This window comes from Taudactylus pleione, unplaced genomic scaffold (genome assembly GCF_031769625.1).
Source record: "Taudactylus pleione unplaced genomic scaffold, aTauple2 ptg000479l, whole genome shotgun sequence".
Classification (NCBI taxonomy): domain Eukaryota; kingdom Metazoa; phylum Chordata; class Amphibia; order Anura; family Myobatrachidae; genus Taudactylus; species Taudactylus pleione.
The window spans coordinates 12,190,126-12,210,760 of NW_028284881.1; the positions used below are offsets into that span (position 1 = coordinate 12,190,126).

The following is a 20,635-nucleotide window of genomic DNA, read 5'->3' on the forward strand; positions in this document are numbered from 1 at the left end:
TTTTCTTCAAGGTCCATAGGGTCCACAGGGCGCCCACCCCGAAGCACCTGGCTTCATTGGGTGATTTTCTTTCAGTCACAGATTTACCACCTGTAAAAGTGTTTCTGGTGTACGGTCTTCCTTCTCCTCTTTCCTTCTACTGCCTTTAGACTTGTTAGCTAAACTAAACTGAATCCTATGGCTAGGGGTGGGGTATATATGGAGGAGGACCCGGGGCATTCTGGGAGCCAAAGCTTTAACTGTTTGGTGCCTGGTCTTCCAACCCTAATATCCCCCATGGTATCCCTGTGGACCCTATGGACCTCGAAGAAAAGGAGTTATCTAGGTAAGTCTACCATAACTCTATATTTTCACAGCACCCTTAGGCCAAAAATTTCTTATTGAGAAATTCAACCAAAAAATTGTGGTGGTGGTCGGTTTTGCAATTTTGTCCACATTTTATGATTGGCAGCCACCAGCACTGGTTTTGCCCATCACATGGATCTTAAATCATTTGATTTGGTCCTGGACCACTAACCCGTCAGGAGATTTTACCCCTGCAAGTTCCCCGCGGCACTCCAGGGTGCCACAGAACATAGTTTTGAAACCGCAATTCTGTTTATTTCCCTAAATCTCCTTTGAAAATAAGCAAATCCCTTTTTAATTGCAGGAATAGCGTCACCCAAAGCTAAATTACCTTGTCCCCACCAGTCCAGACACGATGGAGACTCCTTGAAGCTCTGGCACCAAAATTGGAAGTGCCATTGGTACGCACATGTAGTGGCTGCACTGTTATAAAGAAAAAAAAAAAAAGAATGAAAATGGTGGAGGGGAGGGTCTCTCTATCAGCCGCATCATATAACATAGATAGATATGGTACCCTTTTTGAGAAGGGAAGTCCCTTTCAAAATTGTGCCCACATAAAATCTAATACCTGGTGATTACCAGACATTAACCCCCTGCACTACAGAAAAATAATGTAGTCCAGGCATGGGGGAATATCTCCCCTAACCTGCCTACGAATAATTAAGAGGCACTCATTTTAGAAAGAGAGGAATCCACTCTTTCAAATGTTGGGGCCCCTTAGTACTTATTGTCTGATTATTAACAAGCAGTGTTACTCCACGCTGTGGAAAACGTACGTTTTCCATATATAGGGCACCACATGCCCTATTACCTCCATAGTGACCGCTGCACCCATTTTTGATAACAAGGAGTCCCCACTTTCAAAGTATGTCCCCCCTTGTAGACATCGTCGTGTGGTGACCATATTGCTCTGCAATAAGGAAAATAGATGTTCTCTGTATACTGGTAGAAGGGCACTACTTGCTTTATCACACCCATAACTCCATCTGTAAATGTGGGGGCACCCACATATGAAAGAGACAAGTCCCCTCTATGAAATTATGTGGCCCTCTTAGCAGCTATTTGTCTGCTGATCACCAGACAATATTGCCCAACGTTTAAAAAAAAAAAAAAAAAGTTTTCCCATCTCCCCCACTGTTGGAGCCATAATCCGAAAGTGGAAGAACATCATTTCACCATAAACCGGCCACGACCAGGTGCTCCTCGCAAGATTTCTGACAGAGGAGTGAAAAGATCAGAAGAGTTGTCCAAGAGCCAAGGACCACTTGTGGAGAGCTTCAGAAAGACCTGGAATTAGCAAGTACAATTGTTTCAAAGAAAACAATAAGTAATGCACCCAACCGCCATGGCCTGTATGCACACTTACCACGCAAGACTCCTTGCTGAAGAAAAATCTTGTTTAAAGTTTACTGCACAACATTTGGACAAGCCTGTGAAATACTGGGAGAATATAGTCTGGTCAGATGAGACCAAAATTGGACACTTTGGATGCCATAATACACACCTAGGGCCAAATGTAGTAGGTTGAGAGTTTAGAAAATGTGAGAGATTAGCAGTAAACTCTCACATTGGTCGATTTTTATCTTCAAAATGGGAAAACATCTGGATGAGATTTTAAATGGCAAGAGTTTGAGTCTGAAAAAAATGGGAGTTTGCTCTGTTGCTTTGTTTTCAGACTCTATTACATTGGCCGAGTTTAAAAAGTGTGAGAAAACTCACACTTTCTAAACTCTCACCCTGTCACAAACTCTCAGACGGATTGTGGATGCTACCCGCATTCAGGAAATTGGCTAGACCTATTCCTGAGGCGCGGAGTCTAATGTGCCGGCGGTTTTAACCAGGGACCCTCGCAAGAAGGTATGGACTTGGCTGTGTCCGACACGCAGGTCGCGGCCCTCAGGTTAGGTTTCCCTATACAGGTGCAGGCGAATTTGGTTTGGAATGCAGGAGGCTTTAGTGTAGTCGACTTGCCAAGTCAGTACCAAACAGACGAGACTGTACCAGGGAGCAGACTTAAACTGGTCACAGGGAATAGCCGAGGTCAGAACCAGATATCAACGCAGAACCAGGGGTCAGGCAGAATCAAAGTCACGAACAAGCCAAGGTCAGAACCAATAGTCAGGATATGCACAGGAATGCTGGAGTATGGTAATGGAGCCTATACTCTGGCACAGGAGTGCTCCTAGGAACTTCCTTATATAGGTCAGAGTTCACATAGTCTCCAATCAGCACTTCCCTAACTATGTGCCTGTCTCTTTAAATCTCTAGCAGAGCGGCGCGCATGCTCCTAAGGAAGCCGCGGCCGCCTGCACACAGCAGCCGGGGAAGGAGGGACACAGCTGACAGCGGGCGACGGGGATCTCCCGCCCGCTGTCCCACGCCAGTTCAGTCCCCAGCGCCGCCGAACCAGGTAAGAGGGACCTGGATTTGGTAGGGCTGTGACACATCCTATTACATTTGGCCCCATGTTTGGAGGAGAAATGGCACTGCAAATTACCCCCAAAAACACCATACCAACAGTGAAGTTTGGAGGGTTTAACATCATGGTGTAGGGCTGTTTTGCAGCATACGGTACTGGCATACTTCATATTATTAAAGGAAGGATGAATGGAAATATGTACCTAGACATTCTTGATAAAAATCTGCTGCCATCTACCAGGATGCTGAAGATTAACCGTGGGTGGACATTTCAGCAAGACAATGATCCCAAACACACAGCCAAGGACACTCTCAATTGGTTTCAGAGAGAGAAAATAAAGCTGCTAGAATGGCCCAGCCAATCACATGACTTGAGTTCAATTGAAAATCTATGGAAAGGACTAAATATCAGATTTCATAGAAGAGGCCCACGGAACTTTCAGGATTTGAAGACTGTTTGTGTGGGCAAAATCACACCTGAGCATTGCATGCGACTAGTTTCTCCATACAGGTGGTGTCTTGAAGCTGTCATTACCAACAAAGGCTTTTCTACAAAGTATTAAATAGATTTCAGTAAGCGTGTTCAATACTTTTTCCCTGTGTCATTTCACATTATTACACATAACTTAATTTATGGACATCTATGGTTTGATTTCTTTGCATGTGTAGATTGCATGGGTTGTTGCTGACATTTGGTGAAAATGTCATTACAATAGCCCCATTACAAATATATTTGCTGAGAAAAATGTTGATGTGTTCAATACTTATTTTACCCGCTGTATGTCCTGATTATTTATGGACATCTAGCCAGTCCCTCAAATAACGGAGGTGAGCTGCATGGCTATAAGATGTAATATTAGGTAAATTAATGCCCCTTTAGCTCTAGTTTGTTGGTGCTTCACAAGGCCTATTCGAGCCTTCTTACCATTCCAAATAAAGACCCAAATCATCCTTTCAATCTCCAGCGTGTCTTTTCTAGTAAAAAGGATAGGAAGAGATTGGACAGGATAAAGCAGCCATGGAATTAAAACCATTTTTACAAAATTAGCCCTTCCCAAATAAGAAAGACTAAGATTGTGCCATCTTTCAGTATCTTCCCGAATACTTCGTAAAATAGTTTTCAGATTAAATGTGTATAGGTTAATGAGATTCTTTGGTATTTGTACCCCTAGATAAGTAATGGATTCAGATGCTCATGTAATGGGTATATCACAAGCCCAGCCGGGCCTTATATAACCCCTATAAAGATATAAAGCATTTGACTTCTCAAAATTAACTGCGTAACTCGCTCCATCAAAGGTGCAAGGGTCTCTGACACATATAAAAGGACATCGTCTGCAAAAGCCAGGATCTTTATGGTTTCTTTACCAACACTAATCCCTTGAAATAACAACCAATTTGGTAACACTCGGAGCATAGGGTTAAGGTTAGATTAAAGAGTAAGGGCGATAAGGGAAAACTGTGTCTTGTACCTCTGGAAATAGTAATTTTGTCACCAAGAGATCCATTTATTAATAAGGAGGTAATAGGTTGGGTATAGAAAAATTCAATCATCTTTATAAAGGAAGGACCGAACCCTCTTCTGGCTAATATATATAACAAAGGTATGGCCAAGAGACCATATCAAATGCTTTAGTGGCGTCCAAACTTAAAAGAAGGCTTGGGGAATCTGGATTATGGTTAGCAGCCATAATTGCCGCAATTGCAGTTCGAATCCCTTTGACAGAATGTCTACCCCTGACAAAACCAAATTGAAGATCAGTTAATAGTGGGGCAAGGAAAGATTGTAAGCGATCTGCCAATATTTTTAGCCAGCAATTTAAAATCTATGTTAAGTAGAGTAATAGGATGGTAAGAAGAGGGAAGGGTGATATGATAAAAAAAAGCTCACAAAGAGCGGGAATTATATCAGGTTTCAATAGTTTGTAGTATTCAGCAGAATACCCATCAGATCCTGGGGATTTATTGGGGTGAAGAGCTGAAATACCTAGAGCTATTTCTTCTTCTGTAATATCAGCCTCTAAAATATCCCTTTGCTTAGTAGTAAGACTAGGGAGGTCTGCTTCGTCAAGTAATTTAGCCATTAGAACGGGATCTGATGGGGAGGCCTAGTAAAGTAATGTGTGAAAATTCTGGAACGCTGCAGCAATGTCAGAAGTTTTAGTAAAAAGGGTCGTGGATTTAGGGTTGCGAACAGCCGTAACATGATAGCGTCACTTGAATGATTTAGTCATATTAGCCAAAAGAGTGCCTGTTTTATTCCCCCACCGAAAATATTTCTTTAATTGGACTTGAGCCAAGAAAAAACTATCCATTGTCTATAGATAAGAAGCATGAGTAGCATTGGAAGGGTTGTCCATATAATTTTGCAGCGCGGCACGTAAAGGTCTCTGTAGTTCAGTGCATTTAATCCTGACCTCCTTGTTCCGTGTGGCAACATATGAAAGTATATAACCCCTCATAACCCCCTTAGATGTTTCCTAGAGCAAAACAGGGTTGTCCCAGTGTTCTAAATTATCAGCAGAGAGTTCTGTCCATTATAATTTAAGAAATATTTGGAATTGTTCAGATTGAAAAAGATAACAACATGGAAATCGCCACAATGTATTGCGGGCAATTACTGAAGGAACAACCATGGACAATGATACCGGGGCATGATCTGATACAACGATATCACCCAGGGTTGCTGTGGTTACATCTGTGAGTAAAGTGTCAGAGATTAGGATATAATCAATACGAGAAAGAGACCCATGCACCCTCGAGTGGAACGTATAGGACTTATCAGTGTGATTGAATAACCTCCTGGGATCTACCAAAGAGTGAACAGGGCATAATCAAGATATGTGAATTCAGTGAGGTGACTACAAGTTTAACTGGGTTGGAAATTTGTCAATAGAGGGGTCAGCCACTGTATTGAAGTCACCTCCAAAGACTAGACTGTGATTCTCCCTCCCCAATAATAACTGAGAAATATCCTGAAAGAAACCACCTAAACCATTATTAGGCGCATTAATGTTGAGCAGTGTGTGTTGGACATCGTGACTTTGAACGTCCAACAAGACAGAACGATACAGATCTAATACAGTATTTATGATAGTGTATGGTAAATGTCGAGCAGAAACAATAGCAATGCCACGATATTTGGAATGGTAAGAAGCCGAAACACAATCGCCTAAAGTGGAATCATCATCTGCCTTCCAGTGAGTCTCCTGAAGGAAAATTATATCTGCGTTAATCTTTTTCAAAGTGGAGATAACTTTTTATTTTTTACGTTTACTTGGGGTATTTAATCCACCCACATTCCGAGAAGACATCTTGAGGGAGTAGGAGTCCGGGGTGGTTCACCTATGAGAAGTGTGTCTAAAAGACATTAGCCGATGCCAGCTAAAGGGAATTGATAACCTAAAAGAATCCTAAGTAACAGAGATCTCCCCCGTCCCAGCAAGCAGAAAAGACCCCAAAAAGCACTCCTTTAAAAATAAAATATCCGGTATGCATATTCAAATCCACAAAACAGAGTAACAATATATGAAATAAGAGAATTAACAAATAAACATGCTTCAACCATTTTTCATAATTTTCCATCCAAAAAACGAACAGCCGAGCGATGTGTAAACCAGGGGTCGATAGATACAATAATGAACAAAAGATAAAAAAAATCATCAAAGAAATATGGTGGCAAAAATAAGCCAGGGGAGGCACATAACAAATTACCATTGTGGTGAGTAAAAAAAAAAAAATTCTACCCACATGAAACAAATTACTCAAGTAACTAAAAACAGTATGGTTCCCAGTACTTCATGTAGAAGGATGATTTTGAAAAAAAATGTGAGCGCGCTGCAACTGTCATCAAAATTAGAAGTCTGCCCATTCACAGTGACTTTACATTTGGCAGGATATAAGCGTGCAAGTTGTTTGTTAGTTTCCACCAACAATTTGCAGACAGGGGAAAATTCTTTACGCTTCTGGGCTACCGCTACCAAAAAAACCTGAAAAAGAAGGACCCGATGATCCTCTATAGTCAGGTTTTTCAGACGCTTGTAAGCAAACAAAATTATTTCCTTGGCTCGGTAGTCCAGAAATTTAGCAATAACTGGGCATGGTCTGCCATTCTCCCTATCCTGTCCAAGACAATGTGCCCTTTTAATTTGTGGGACCCCCAATTCTGACTGAAGATTAAGAGCCGAAATGAGGGTAACACCCTGGTATTCAAACAAAGCCTGACCTTTAATACATTCAGCAATGCCTATAAAATGTAAGTAGTTATGTCTATGGCGATTCTCCAGGTCATCAACTTTATCCACCAATAACTGAAATGAGGTTGCAGAGGAGGCAGACAATGTCTGGAGAGAGTTAACAGAGTCTTCTAAATCACTGACACGTTGTTCTACCGCATCTAATCGGTTAGTGTGATCAGAAAGACGAGTTAGAACAAAATCTAGAGAGGTCTGAAACTTGTCCAATTATCATCAATCTTGGGCATTAATTGATAAAATTTAGCCTAAATTTTTGGTAATATTTGTTGGATTTTTTAATCAATCTTCGGCATAATGGACTCCAATGTCTCGTCAATTTTGTGCATAATGGCTTGAATGAGATGGGAAGCCATATCCATATGCCTCCCCTTCTTTAGAAACAGAATCCTCATGCAAGGTAGTATTAGTGGGTGAGGGCTGGGACGCACCCAGATTCTTTTTGCTGTATCACCTTTTCTTTGCCATTTCCCATTGTTTATTGTTTGCTTTCAAACTTAGGATCCACATAAAGCAATGCAGTGTGATTTTGAAGTAAAATATTTTTCATAATTTTTTGGGAATAGAAATACAGTATGGGCCAATACATTAGTGACTTATGATTTTTCTTCCTATTGTAATAGTAGGTCCCACTGTGAATGCAGGTTTAGTATTATTGTCTCCTTGTATGGAACACAGGTCAGCTCACCCACTGAAAGATATATATATATATATATACATCAAAATCGGCGGCACTCAGTAGTAATAAACACACGACAGTGTTAGGTGAACCAACATTTCAATGCTCTTATTCACGCATTTTCGTCAGGGTGCAAGTGATACAAAGGAAAAAATTACTTGCCTAAATACTTGTGATACCGTCCATGTCTCCGCCCGCCGTCACCCCCAACGCATGTGAATCACGTCATGAGGATGCATGTACGGGGACACGGAGAGACCACATCACATGATAACATGGGCCTATGGCAGTGGAACACATGGTTACAACCACCAACAACAGTGGACAAACATGAACAGTATATATACAGTCAGGTGCATAAATATTGGGACATTGACAGAATTTTCATATTTTGGCCTTTATTCACCACCACAATGGCTTTGAAATGAAACAAACAAGATGTGCTTTAACTGCAGACTTTCAGATTTAATTTGAGGGTAATTACATCCAAATCAGGTGAACGGTGTAGGAATTACAACGGTTTCTATATGTGCCTCCCACTTTTTAAGGGGCCAAAACTAATGGGACAAACTAAACAATCCTAATCTAACTTTCACTTTTTAATACTTTGTTGCAAATCCTTTGCAGGCAATTACAGCCTGAAGTCTGGAACGCATAGACATCACCAGACGCTGGGTTTCATCCCTGGTGATGCTCTGCCAGGCCTCTACTGCAAATGTCTTCAGTTCCTGCTTGTTCTTGGGGCATTTTCCCTTCAGTTTTGTCTTCATCAAGTGAAATGCATGCTCAATTGGATTCAGGTCAGGGGATTGATTTGGCCATTGCATAACATTCCACTTTTTAGCCTTAAAAAACTCTTTGGTTGCTTTTGCAGTATGCTTCGGGTCATTGTCCATCTGCACTGTGAAGCGTCGTCCAATGAGTTCTGAAGCATTTGACTGAATATGAGCATATAATATTGCCCGAAACACTTGAACTGTAATGGCTTTTTTAGATGTTGTTTGGCAAACTCTAATCTGGTCTTCCTGTTTTTGAGGCTCACCAATGGTTTTCATCTTGTGGTGAACCCTGTATATTCACTCTTGTGAAGTCTTCTTTGGATTGTTGACTTTGACACACATACACCTATCTCCTGGAGAGTGTTCTTGATTTGGCCAACTGTTGTGAAGGGGTTTTTCTTCACCAGGGAAATAATTCTTCTGTCATCCACCACAGTTGTTTTCCATGGTCTTCCGGGTCTTTTGGTGTTGCTGAGCTCTCCGATGAGTTCTTTCTTTTTAAGAATGTTCCAAACAGTTGATTTGGCCACACCTAATGTTTTTGCTATCTCTCTGATGAGTTTGTTTTGATTTTTCAGCCTAATGATGGCTTGCTTCACTGATGGTGACAGCTCTTTGGATCTCATATTGAGAGTCGACAGCAACTGATTCCAAATGCAAATGTCACACCTAGAATCAACTCCAGACCTTTTATCTGCTTAATTGATAATGAAATAACGAGGGAATAGCCCACTCCTGTCCATGAAATAGCTTTTGAGTTGATAGTCCCATTACTTTTGGCCCCTTAAAAGTGGGAGGCACATATAGAAACCGTTGTAATTCCTACACTGTTCACCTGATTTGGATGTAATTACCCTCAAATGAAATCTGAAAGTCTGCAGTTAAAGCACATCTTGTTTGTTTCATTTCAAAGCCATTGTGGTGGTGAATAGAGGCCAAAATATGAAAATTATGTCAATGTCCCAATATTTATGCACCTGACTGTATGTGTATATCTATTGGGGCATATATATACTTAGGGCCCCTGTTGTGGGAGTGGCCCACTTGACCAGCATTATACAGACTGGTGGCAGCAGCGCCTTCACCCATCACTCACACCAATGTCATTGTGTGCCCTGTGCACAGACTGCTATGTAGCCAATCCTATTCAAGTGAACGCGGGCTCAAAGCACCTCTTTCCCCACCCCTTACCGGCTGCGGGCATGGTGCCACACCAGTCTCTTGCATTGATCATATCAATAAATATTGGTTTTGTTTTTGCTCAGCTTTTATTTGATGGATTGAGATGAAAAACAGTGCAGGTTATTTAAATCGTTTCAGTAGTCTTGGCGCCAACTTGGACAAACAGACATACACAACGTTCTTATTATTATAAGGGTGTGTGTGTATGTATATGTATGTATGTATTTATGTGTGTGTATGTATATATATATATATATATATATATGTATAATATAGCAAATATATTCTGTTGGGAGAGTATGCGGAAAGGAAATATTCTAATATCTAATGCTTGATTTTCATGCATTAAAAAAAAACAATAAACTATGTTTACTGCACCTTTAAGGTGTTGTCAACGGTAAATAGTAAAATGGATAAAAATATGCCCGCCAAGAGTGAGTGCCCAACGGCTGACAATTAGCCGGCCTGTCAGCACCACTTCTCCATCATTTGATTGTGGTTGGCATGAGACCTCGGTGAAGACATCTGGGGCCCTGGAGGGAGATTGCGGCTATTTTTCTCCCACCACTGGACCTCTTTGTACTGGATGATATCTGTCTGTGTTTTAGCCAGGCTGGCTTGAAAGCTGGCATTATATTTTTTCATGTCCTGGACACTTCATCTTTGCTTTTTCAATGCCACTTCATTAGGGGCACAATCCAGCTCACAACTGCAGTGCTTTCTCACTTAAATGCCAATTATAATGGAAACTCTTTCTCCAGTTTTCCCTTCCCTACTATATTGTTGGTCAAGTTTTATCTCGCTTTGGAAACATGGGACATAATGTGGGCATTGCCAGGGTGACCCACTAGTTCCAGCAAATGCATTAGACAGATTCTGCTACTGTGTTGCTCAGCTGTCACACAGCTACTCAGCTGCTATATGTGTAGAAACACAGAGCCGTACTGTCTCCTAATGAGGCATGTTAGAAAAATATTACCAACTGTGCCATGTCACATCCTTGATTCCGAGCTGTGCTCTTTGCTTCCAAGGTGTTTTAAACAAGTAAACACAACCCTAATGTAGAAAGAAAAGTTATTGGTAGGAGTTATACTAGATGTGCTGCTTAAGCTTCATGACCGTTTACTGTCCTACGTGTTGGTCTTACGTTGCCTTCTACAAATATTAAGTGGACGTGTCTTCAGATTTCAGTTTCCATTTGTAAACTCCTATTTATTTCTAGGCAAATTTCTAAATTATAAAATGTATTGTTCTAAATTACCTGCATTTATATAGATATATGTAACATTTGCAAGTCTTAATAGAACATTATTCTGTATGTTAAATTGATGTGTGCCAGAGCTCTTATTGCTGAATGAACAAAATGATTAAAGTATGTTTTGTTCAAATTCTATTATATAGTAAAAAGTAAAAATTTTACAATGTTCCCATGCTGAGTTGACCTTTACTAGCACTGTTACATTGTTATCTACGGCTGATATATTATTTTACTAATATATATGGTTAGGGCTAGACTTGGGTGCTGCAAGGGACATCTGACGTCACACTCACGTGTCACGCGACCGAAGGGGAAGGGGCAAGGATTAGAATGGGGAACCAAAAGTGGCCCTTCGCGTGCCATGCTTCGGGCACAGTGTCTCGCTCCAAAAATATATTCCCCCTCTGTGTCCACATGGATGGTAACACTGGGGCAGTCCGGCCCTTCTGCAGCGGTCACGTGGTTGCGATGTCAGAGAGGTCCCTTCTCCAACTAGGATCTAGCAGCAACCTAATCTATATTTATGCATATTTATATGCATAAATGTAATGCATATAAAGCAGATCTAATTACAGTGATCTTGTTTACAATCGAATCACGCAATGCAGAGAGAGAGGCTGCCACACAGTTGTTATTCTTGGGATGTTGTTGTGCTGTTATTTAATTTTTTACCATATAAAGCTGGTTACACAATAAACTATTGTGTATTCCGCAATGGTGTGATGCAACGATACATTGTGCGTGCTGTACACACTGCACGATCTGGCGTACGATGGCGCGATGTATCATTACATGCTGCATGTACCAGCACCGCGAAGTTAATTTCATCATCCCATCTGCTGTGCAGAACAGAAGTTGGGACAATGCAATGAACGACCGTCGTTAGCGAAGGATTGGACATACACAATACATGACATGTACAATATACAGGTTGACTCTCCCATATCCAAATATTCAGAAATACGGAATATTCAGAAATACGGAATATTTTTGGCATGACTGAGATAATAACAATAGTGTAGACAGAAAAGCGCAATAAAATATAGAGTGCTGCCACAATTAGTACAGATAGGTAAACATCCACACAGTTACCTCAAAGTGATATAGAAGAACAAAAAGTGGTGCACCAAGAGTCAGGCGCTCTCCATATACCATATATACAAGTTGTGTTGTAACACCTATATACAAAAAGCAAATAATCACCCTTTCAGATGATCAGAGTATGCAGTAATTGTTTTAAAGCCAAATAATGTTCATCTGTACATCCATCAGAATACAGGATAACTTCTTTCCTTTATTCTAGAATCTGCAAAACATGACTCCCATTTTCCTGCGCAAATGCACAGTTGCAGGAAGACATAGAGCACAGAACATAGTGCAATAACCTTTTGATAAAATAGGTCTTAATGATACAAGATTGAAAATAGGTACAGGCATATAACGAAATCCGTTAAAGGCACACAGCGGCAGTCTGAATGGGAATCCTGGTAGTCCACAAGATGTTTACAGGATACAACCCGATCAGAGCTCCGGACACTCCAACTGCTTCCAGGTAGGACCCCACAGTCAGCCCATGCATCAATAAGGACCCCACAGTCAGCCCATGCATCAATAACGGAAATCCACGGAGCCTCGCTTAACGCGTTTCAGACAGTGTTTGTCCTTCGTCAAAAGCGTGTAACAGGCTCTCTACACACAGTATATAAACCCTCTCTGGACATCCACACAGCTGGGAACGCTCACCGCTAATCGGCATACCTCCCACATTGAATTTGCATGCATCTCCGAAAACCGGAAGATGGCCGCCATGCGTTCCAGTTGCGTTCCAGCAACCAGGAAATCCTTTGTAAACTCGTTCCACTGGTGTATCTCTGTTATTTCATCCAGATGGTAATCCCTATTGATACCCCCCAAGAACGAGGGGCCATACCAGGATGTCCATTACATACAGAGTCCTCAATAATGCCCAGAGTGTTTATCAATAAGAAAAAATATAAAAGAATAAAAACACAGATTAAAACTTAATAAAACATTTAAATCAAGTGAGAAAGCATTTATGTTCTCAAGCTGAGATGAAATGGATCCACCGTTTGGGAACCCTTGTTGCCAGGGGACTAAACGGGGATTTTGAACTTAAATGCTTTCTCACTTGATTTAAAACTCTTGATTCTTTAGTCCTTTAGGCAAGATTGCACTTTACACCTCCTTTGCACAATGTGTTTATTTATTAAATGTTTTATTATGTTTTAATCCTTTATTTTTTTTCTTATTGATAAACAAGAAATACGGAATATTCGCTCAGAAACCGCCTCTGTTTCGGTCGTTAGGCTGTGGGTTTACACCCACAGCTATAACGACCGCTAGGGTGATGGTCGCGATGGTCATAGACCATCGCGACCTTCAGGGCTTACGACGAGACCCTAGGGTAGGGTCTCACTTGTCGTAAGCCCCGGAGAGCTTCTGCCTCTGTCAGAGCCAGAAGCTCTCCACGGACATCACTAGTGATGTCAGTGGGGCCTCCCCCAAACAGCAGGCGTTCCCATGGGAACGCCACCGTTTGGGTTGCCACCCCCCCGGCCCGCCTTCCAAACGGGGCGAGCTGTCAATCAACATCGACAGCTCGCCCCCTTTGGAAAGAGACCCGCTACGACCGGCGCTGTCGGTCGTAGCGGTTCTCACGCATGCATACTGGACAAACATCGAGTGAAGGCAAACATGAATGAAGCCCTATTTCCCTGGTGAAGAAAAACCCCTTCACAACAGTTGGCCAAATCAAGAACACTCTCCAGGAGGTAGGTGTATATGTGTCAAAGTCAACAGTTAAGAGAAGACTTCACAAGAGTGAATATAGAGGGTTCACCACAAGATGTAAACCATTGGTGAGCCTCAAAAACAGGAAGACCATATTAGAGTTTGCCAAACAACATCTAAAAAAGCCATTACAGTTCTGGAACAACATCCTATGGACAGATGAGACAAAGATCAACTTGTACCAGAGTGATGGGAAGAGAAGAGTATGGAGAAGGAAAGGAACTGCTCATGATCCAAAACATACCACCTCATCAGTGAAGTATGGTGGTGGTAGTGTCATGGCGTGGGCATGTATGGCTTCCAATGGAACTGGTTCCCTTGTATTTATTGATGATGTGACTGCTGACAAAAGCAGCAGAATGAATTCTGAAGTGTTTCGGACAATATTATATGCTCACATTCAGTCAAATGCTTCAGAACTCATTGGACGGCGCTTCACAGTGCAGATGGACATTGACCCGAAGCATACTGCAAAAGCAACCAAAGAGTTTTTTAATAAATTAAGGGGTTTATAGCGCTCTCAATCCTGTCTTGAAATTGTCCCTAGCTGCTCCACTGGTAGAGTTATCCCAACCTCTAAAAAATTGGTAAAATAAATGATTATTAGTGGTGCGCTCTGGGGCAATTGTGATATGTGGATAATGGGCCCGAAAAAAATGAAGGAAAAAAATTTATTTTAAAAGAAAGGAAAATGTCCAGCTAATGTCTCAACATAAAGTCCTGACTTGAATCTGTAGACAGTTTGTTCTCAGAATTATTTAGACAACTGAATAATGGCATGCGTTCCTAGTCCCTGACCGGGAATGTGTACAACAAAAAATCCTAGTGTCTCTTATGGAGTAGGATCTTTGGATAGTCTCAGAAAATATGTAGCTCTTCACGAGTTAATTTCGTGATGTCTGTAGGATGGATGTTCTTATATTGTGCTTGATGGTAACATACACCTCTTAATCCGCATTCCACCCAATATGTAGTATCGCTCCTGCTGGTTCTCCTTGTCCCGGTGCTCCTGCAAATGCTTCTGAGGGTGCTTGATACGTGGGGTATGCTGCTGCACACTAAGTGTTGTGGTACAAATTGTAATGCAGACTACAGTCTAATAAAACTTGATTTTATTCTATGACTCAAATGAGTCTCTAAATACACATCCTGTACACAGGAATCATGAACTCAAAGTCACTAAAGTATATGAAAAGTTCTCTCATAAAAAAATCATGTGGGTAAGGGGCGTGGCCCAACGCGTTTCATCCGATTTGCGGACTTTATCAAGGTGCCCACCTTTCCCTTTATTGTCTTTATATAGAGTAGGGAATTAGTCTGTCTATGGCTCCGGTGTGCGCCCGTACTTCCGGGTTGCGCACATTGGCGCGTCATAGCCAGTGATGGTATGCGGAGCTTCTAACGCTAGAGTGTGCATAGGAGTCCCTATTATCATTCTGCGCATGCGCCGTCTCCGGCGGCCATTTTGTCATAGCTTTAAGTAATGTATTAGAGTACCGGCCTACTCTTGATGTTATGCTGCTATCACTAGAGTCTGTGTTGGATATCAGCCACCTCCGGCGGCCATTTTGTCTGTGATCGATTTGTATTGCTGTAATGTATCACAAGATGGCCATTTTGTTGGTTATTAACAAACTAGCTCTTTTGGTATAGCCTTACTTCAGCCCTCTTTATGGTTGTTAGAAATTGGATTGATTAAGTGTTGCTGTGTATACGGCAGCCATCTTGTTGGTTGGTAACATAACAATAAACTATAATGATACTCTTTAGAGATCAGTTACAATATTCCTAATCTGATCATGATTTATGTTGAGACATTAGCTGGACATTTTCCTTTCTTTTAAAATAAATTTTTTTCCTTCATTTTTTCTTTCATTTTTTTTTCCTTCATTTTTTTCCTTCATTTTTTTCGGGCCCATTATCCACATATCACAATTGCCCCAGAGCGCACCACTAATAATCATTTATTTAAAGAGTTTTTTAAGGCTAAAAAGTGGAATGTTATGCAATGGCCAAGTCAATCCCCTGACCTGAATCCGATTGAGCATGCATTTCACTTGATGAAGACAAAACTGAAGGGAAAATGTCCCAAGAACAAGCAGGAACTGAAGACATTTGCAGTAGAGGCCTGGCAGAGCATCACCAGGGACGAAACCCAGCGTCTGGTGATGTCTATGCTTTCCAGACTTCAGGCTGTAATTGACTGCAAAGGATTTGCAACAAAGTATTAAAAAGTGAAAGTTAGATTTAGGATTGTTTAGTTTGTCCCATTACTTTTGGCCCCTTAAAAAGTGGGAGGCACATATAGAAACCATTGTAATTTGGATGTAATTACCCTCAAATTAAATCTGAAAGTCTGCAGTTAAAGCACATCTTGTTTGTTTCATTTCGAAGCCATTGTGGTGGTGAATAGAGGCCGAAATATGAAAATTCTGTCAATGTCCCAATATTTATGCACCAGACTGTATACTGTGTGTGGAGAGCCTGTTACATGCTTCTGACGAAGGACAAACACTGTCTGAAACGCGTTAAGCGAGGCTCCGTGAATTTCCGTTATTGATGCATGGGCTGACTGTGGGGTCCTACCTGGAACCAGTTGGAGTGTCCGGAGCTCTGATCGGGTTGTATGCTGTAAACATCTTGTGGACTACCAGGATTCCCATTCAGACTGCCGCTGTGTGCCTTTAACGGATTCCGTTATATGCCTGTACATTTTTTCAATCTTGTAAGTGCTACTTGTATCATTAAGACCTATTTTATCAAAAGGTTATTGCACTGTGCTCTATGGGCCTGATTCAGACCCCATCGCAAGCTTTGAGCGCTCGCAACCGGGTTGATGGTGGCCCAGAGCGCATGCGCACGACGGAGCCGGCTCCGTCGTGCGTATGCGCGAGACCCGGATAGCAACGGGCAATCCGTCGCTCTGGGTCTCGCACCAAAGGGGGCGTGCTGTCGATGTTGAGTGACAGCACGCCCCCTTTGGTGGGCGGGCCGGGGGGGGGTGGCTGCCCAGACGGAGGCGTTCCCATGAGAACACCTACCGTTTGGGGCGGCCTCACTGACATCACAAGTGATGTCAGTGGGAGAGCTTTCGGCTCTGTTTGAGCCGAAAGCTCTCTGGGGCTTACGGCCACGAGACCTTACCACAAGGGTCTCGTCGCAAGCCCGATGGTCTTGACCATCGCGACCATCATCCTTGCCGCTCGCTTTAGCTGTGGGTGGCAACCCACAGCAATGCGAGCGGCCAGCAGGCCGCTGCATAAAAAAAAAAAAGACGCCCTGATTCAGAGTGAGCGCTCTGTCAGAGCGTCTGCATCTGATGCAGGGCCTATGTCTCCCTGCAACTGTGCATTTGCGCAGGAAAATGGGAGTCATGTTTTGCAGATTCTAGAATAAAGGAAAGAAGTTATCCTGTATTCTGATTGGATGTACAGATGAACATTATTTGGCTTTAAAACCATTACTGCATACTCTGATCACCTGAAAGGGTGATTATTTGCTTTTTGTATATAGGTGTTACTACACATCTTGTATATATGTTATATGGGGAGCGCCTGATTCTTGGTAGACCACTTTTTGTTCTTCTATATGACAGATAATGAAACCTTTGATTTTTGATGGTTCAATGTACACAATCTTTGGCTAAGGCACAAATTATTAAAAATATTGTATAAAATTACCTTCAGGCTGTGTGTATAAGGTGTATATGAAACATAAATGAATTTCATTCCTGTACACAAACTTTGTTTGAGCCACAAAATTATTGAAAATATTGTATAAAATTACCTGCAGGCTGTGTGTATAAGGTATATATAACACATAAATGCATCCTGTGTGTTTATTTGGGTCCTATTCCCAAGATATTTAATTATGGTATGCAATTATTCCAAAATACCCCTGGTCCCAAGCATTTTGGATATGGGAGACTCAACCTGTATATCGTTCGGATTCATACTATACATCGTACAGGGGTATATGTGTTTAATTTCTTCTAAGCACTCCATGGCAACCCTGAGTTATGGGTTAAGCCTGGTTAATCTAAATAGTGCCAGGAATAATTGACACTCCCAAAAGCTATACAGTGTAATGCCTCCATACACTCCATGGTTTGCTCCAGGTACAAAGTTTCTTGCTTTTTTTCGCTTTGCTCCCAACTCAGCATGAGCCCCGTGTCATCAAGTTACTTCCTAAGCTGCATCTTTGAAGGAATGAATTTATCATGTAAACATGACTTGCATCTTTCTTCTTCAGACTACATGGCACCTCTGATATATAGGATGTATCCAAGCAATCAAATATAGGGTGGGTCAAAGCACCGATCAATTCATCCACATAAAGATTTATTGATCCATTGCCTGAAGAATATTCTTTCTAAACTGAGTGTTCTCTAAAGTAATGACATACAGAAGATTTTGTTTGGAAAATGTATAAAGTGAAGACCATCCTTCTGATTTGCAAAAGTCAGTTGTTTATGTCCTTCTGACAACCTTTGTTTAGAAAGATATATTGAATTTTCATTTTTCTTTGTTCTTATTCATTGATCAGGACAAAGAGCCAAAAGTATAATGTTTTGGTTGACATGAAACGATAAACCCACTTTAGGCAAGAATGCAGGATTAGTTTGAAGCCCCACTATATCTGAGTGTTCAGAAATGGTTCATTGTACCATAAAGTTTGAAGTTCCTATTCTCTTCTGGAAGATGTGATTGCCACCAAAAGTTTTAATTTGAATGTGAGCCACGGTTTCCAAGAGTTCTAGTGTTAGTACTTTCAACACGATTGAAGTTCCAAGAATGTCTTGATTAGGTCATGTATCCAATAATACACACAGTGCTGGGGGATTTAGTCAATAGGTTGACATTTACAAAGTCAACACCATAATGTCGACATTAGGGTTAGGCTACGGGTGAAAGGGTTAGGCATTAGTGGGAGGTTAGTTTGGCTGCGGTGGGGAGGTTAGGGGTTGGTATTTAAATTTGCCCACCCACTTGAGCTGTCACTCATCGCTGGGTCCCTGCAGCGGGTTGGGTATGAAATCCCGGCTGTCGGGATGCTGCTGGTCAGAATAACGACAGCGACAGCCAGAATTCTGACACTCATATGAAAGACAGGCGAGTGTTTTTCTAACCCCTACCCTAAACCTAACCCTCCCTCCCCGGTGCCTAACCTTAACCCCCCCCCCTAGTGCCTAAGCCTAATCTCCCCCTCCCTGCACCCTAAACCTAACCTCCCCCTAACCCTGCACCCTAACCTCCCCCTAACACCCCGATACTTACCTTCAGGATGCTGGTGGTTGGGATACTGGTGCCAGGATCACGACCTGTTGGGATTTCGGCGCCGACATTCAGACCGTCGGCATCCCACACGCCGGTATGCCGACTACATCCCCCTGCAGCATGTGTAAGGGTGATCAGCAGGCCGCCCGTACACACCAGCAGATGCACCGATATATATGCAGATATATCAGCCATCTCATGTGCTGCACAGCCGATGCGATATGGCGTTCACAGACATATTGGAGGTACACACCCGCCGACGCACTCGCCATATATCGCCCAGTGTGTACTCAGCTTTCGATCCAGAGTCCCTGTTTTGCGATGTCATCATTTGAATTTTTCTAGCTGCAGATTTCTCATATGCCAACTTGCTTACTGGAGGATACTGTATATGTGGTAGGGGAAAATATTCCAGTAATTCCCATACTGTCTTGAATTACGGCGCCCTAGAGTATCAGCATTTTTTTCACGGCACCCCTAGGCCAAAAATTTCTTGTCGAGAAATTCTGAAAAAGAATATTAAATTAAGTTAATTGTGCTTATCTGTCATCCTAAGGTTCAGTTATGTGGTGATGAACAGAGTTTGGCTTCTAAATCATTTGATTTGGTCCTGGATCACCAACCCGTGGCACCCCTGCAAGTGCCCTGAGGCACCCCAGGGTGCCACGGCATCCAGTTTGGGAACCACTGGCTTAAGCCATTCTAATTCTGAAGATCTCTGCAGAGATAGGATCCGATAAGACAGTTATATTCTCCATTGTGACACTGATGCTTTGTCCCTCACTGTGTCTATCTCGATTCCCAGGTAATACAACCATCTGTCTTCCTGAAAGAAATAGTTCACTTTGTTACTGGGCAGGGAGTGGAAGGAGTTTTCACGCTATATAACTTCTGGGTGTCATGGCTGCCATGGTGTCTGAAGTAGAAAAATAATCTTGCTACCAAACAGTGAGCCTGATTCAGAGCCGCTCGCAAAAAGCGAGCGTTCTCTCTGAATCAAGGCAGCCGCTTTTTTTTTTTTTTTAAAACAGGCCTCCTGGCTGCTCGCATAGCTGTAGGTGACCACCCACAGCTTTTACGAGCAGCCAGGTGATGGTTGCGACCAACGGGCTTGAGACGAGACCCTTGTGGTAGGGTCTCGTTCCCGCAAGCCCCAGTGGGGCCGCCCTCAAACGGCAGGCATTCCCGAAGGAACGCCTCCGTTTGGCTAGCCACCCCCCCTCCTCGCCTACAAAACGGGGCGAGCTGTCGATCAACATCGATAGCCACCCCGTTTGTAGCGAGCCCTGGAGCGAGTGAATTTCTCACGCGTGCGCAGTGCCTCACCATCGACACGCTTGCGAGCGGGTCTGAATCAGGCACAGTGTCTGTAGCTTGTTATTAGTGGATTTATATAAACAAACTTATTGGGGAATACGGTTGTATTAATATTCTTAATAGTGAAAATAGACATAAATATACAGTTTTTGTATTAGTAAATTGCATCCATGATGGTTAATAAGAATGGTGATACAGAATAGAATGCTGTGATTTTAGTTGTTGGGACATCTTCGTCATGCAAGGTATCCTTTTTTTTTATCATTATAGCCATACACAGCAATAATATTAACTGTACAAAATTTGAGTGCTCAAGA

General features: G+C 42.2%; 1 protein-coding gene across 2 annotated transcripts in view; it reads left to right on the top strand.

The window, feature by feature from the left end:
• Nucleotides 1-20,635, top strand: part of FBXW8 (F-box and WD repeat domain containing 8) — a 135,813-nt gene that overhangs the window by 58,605 nt on the left and 56,573 nt on the right. The gene's annotated exons all lie outside the window — the stretch shown is intronic.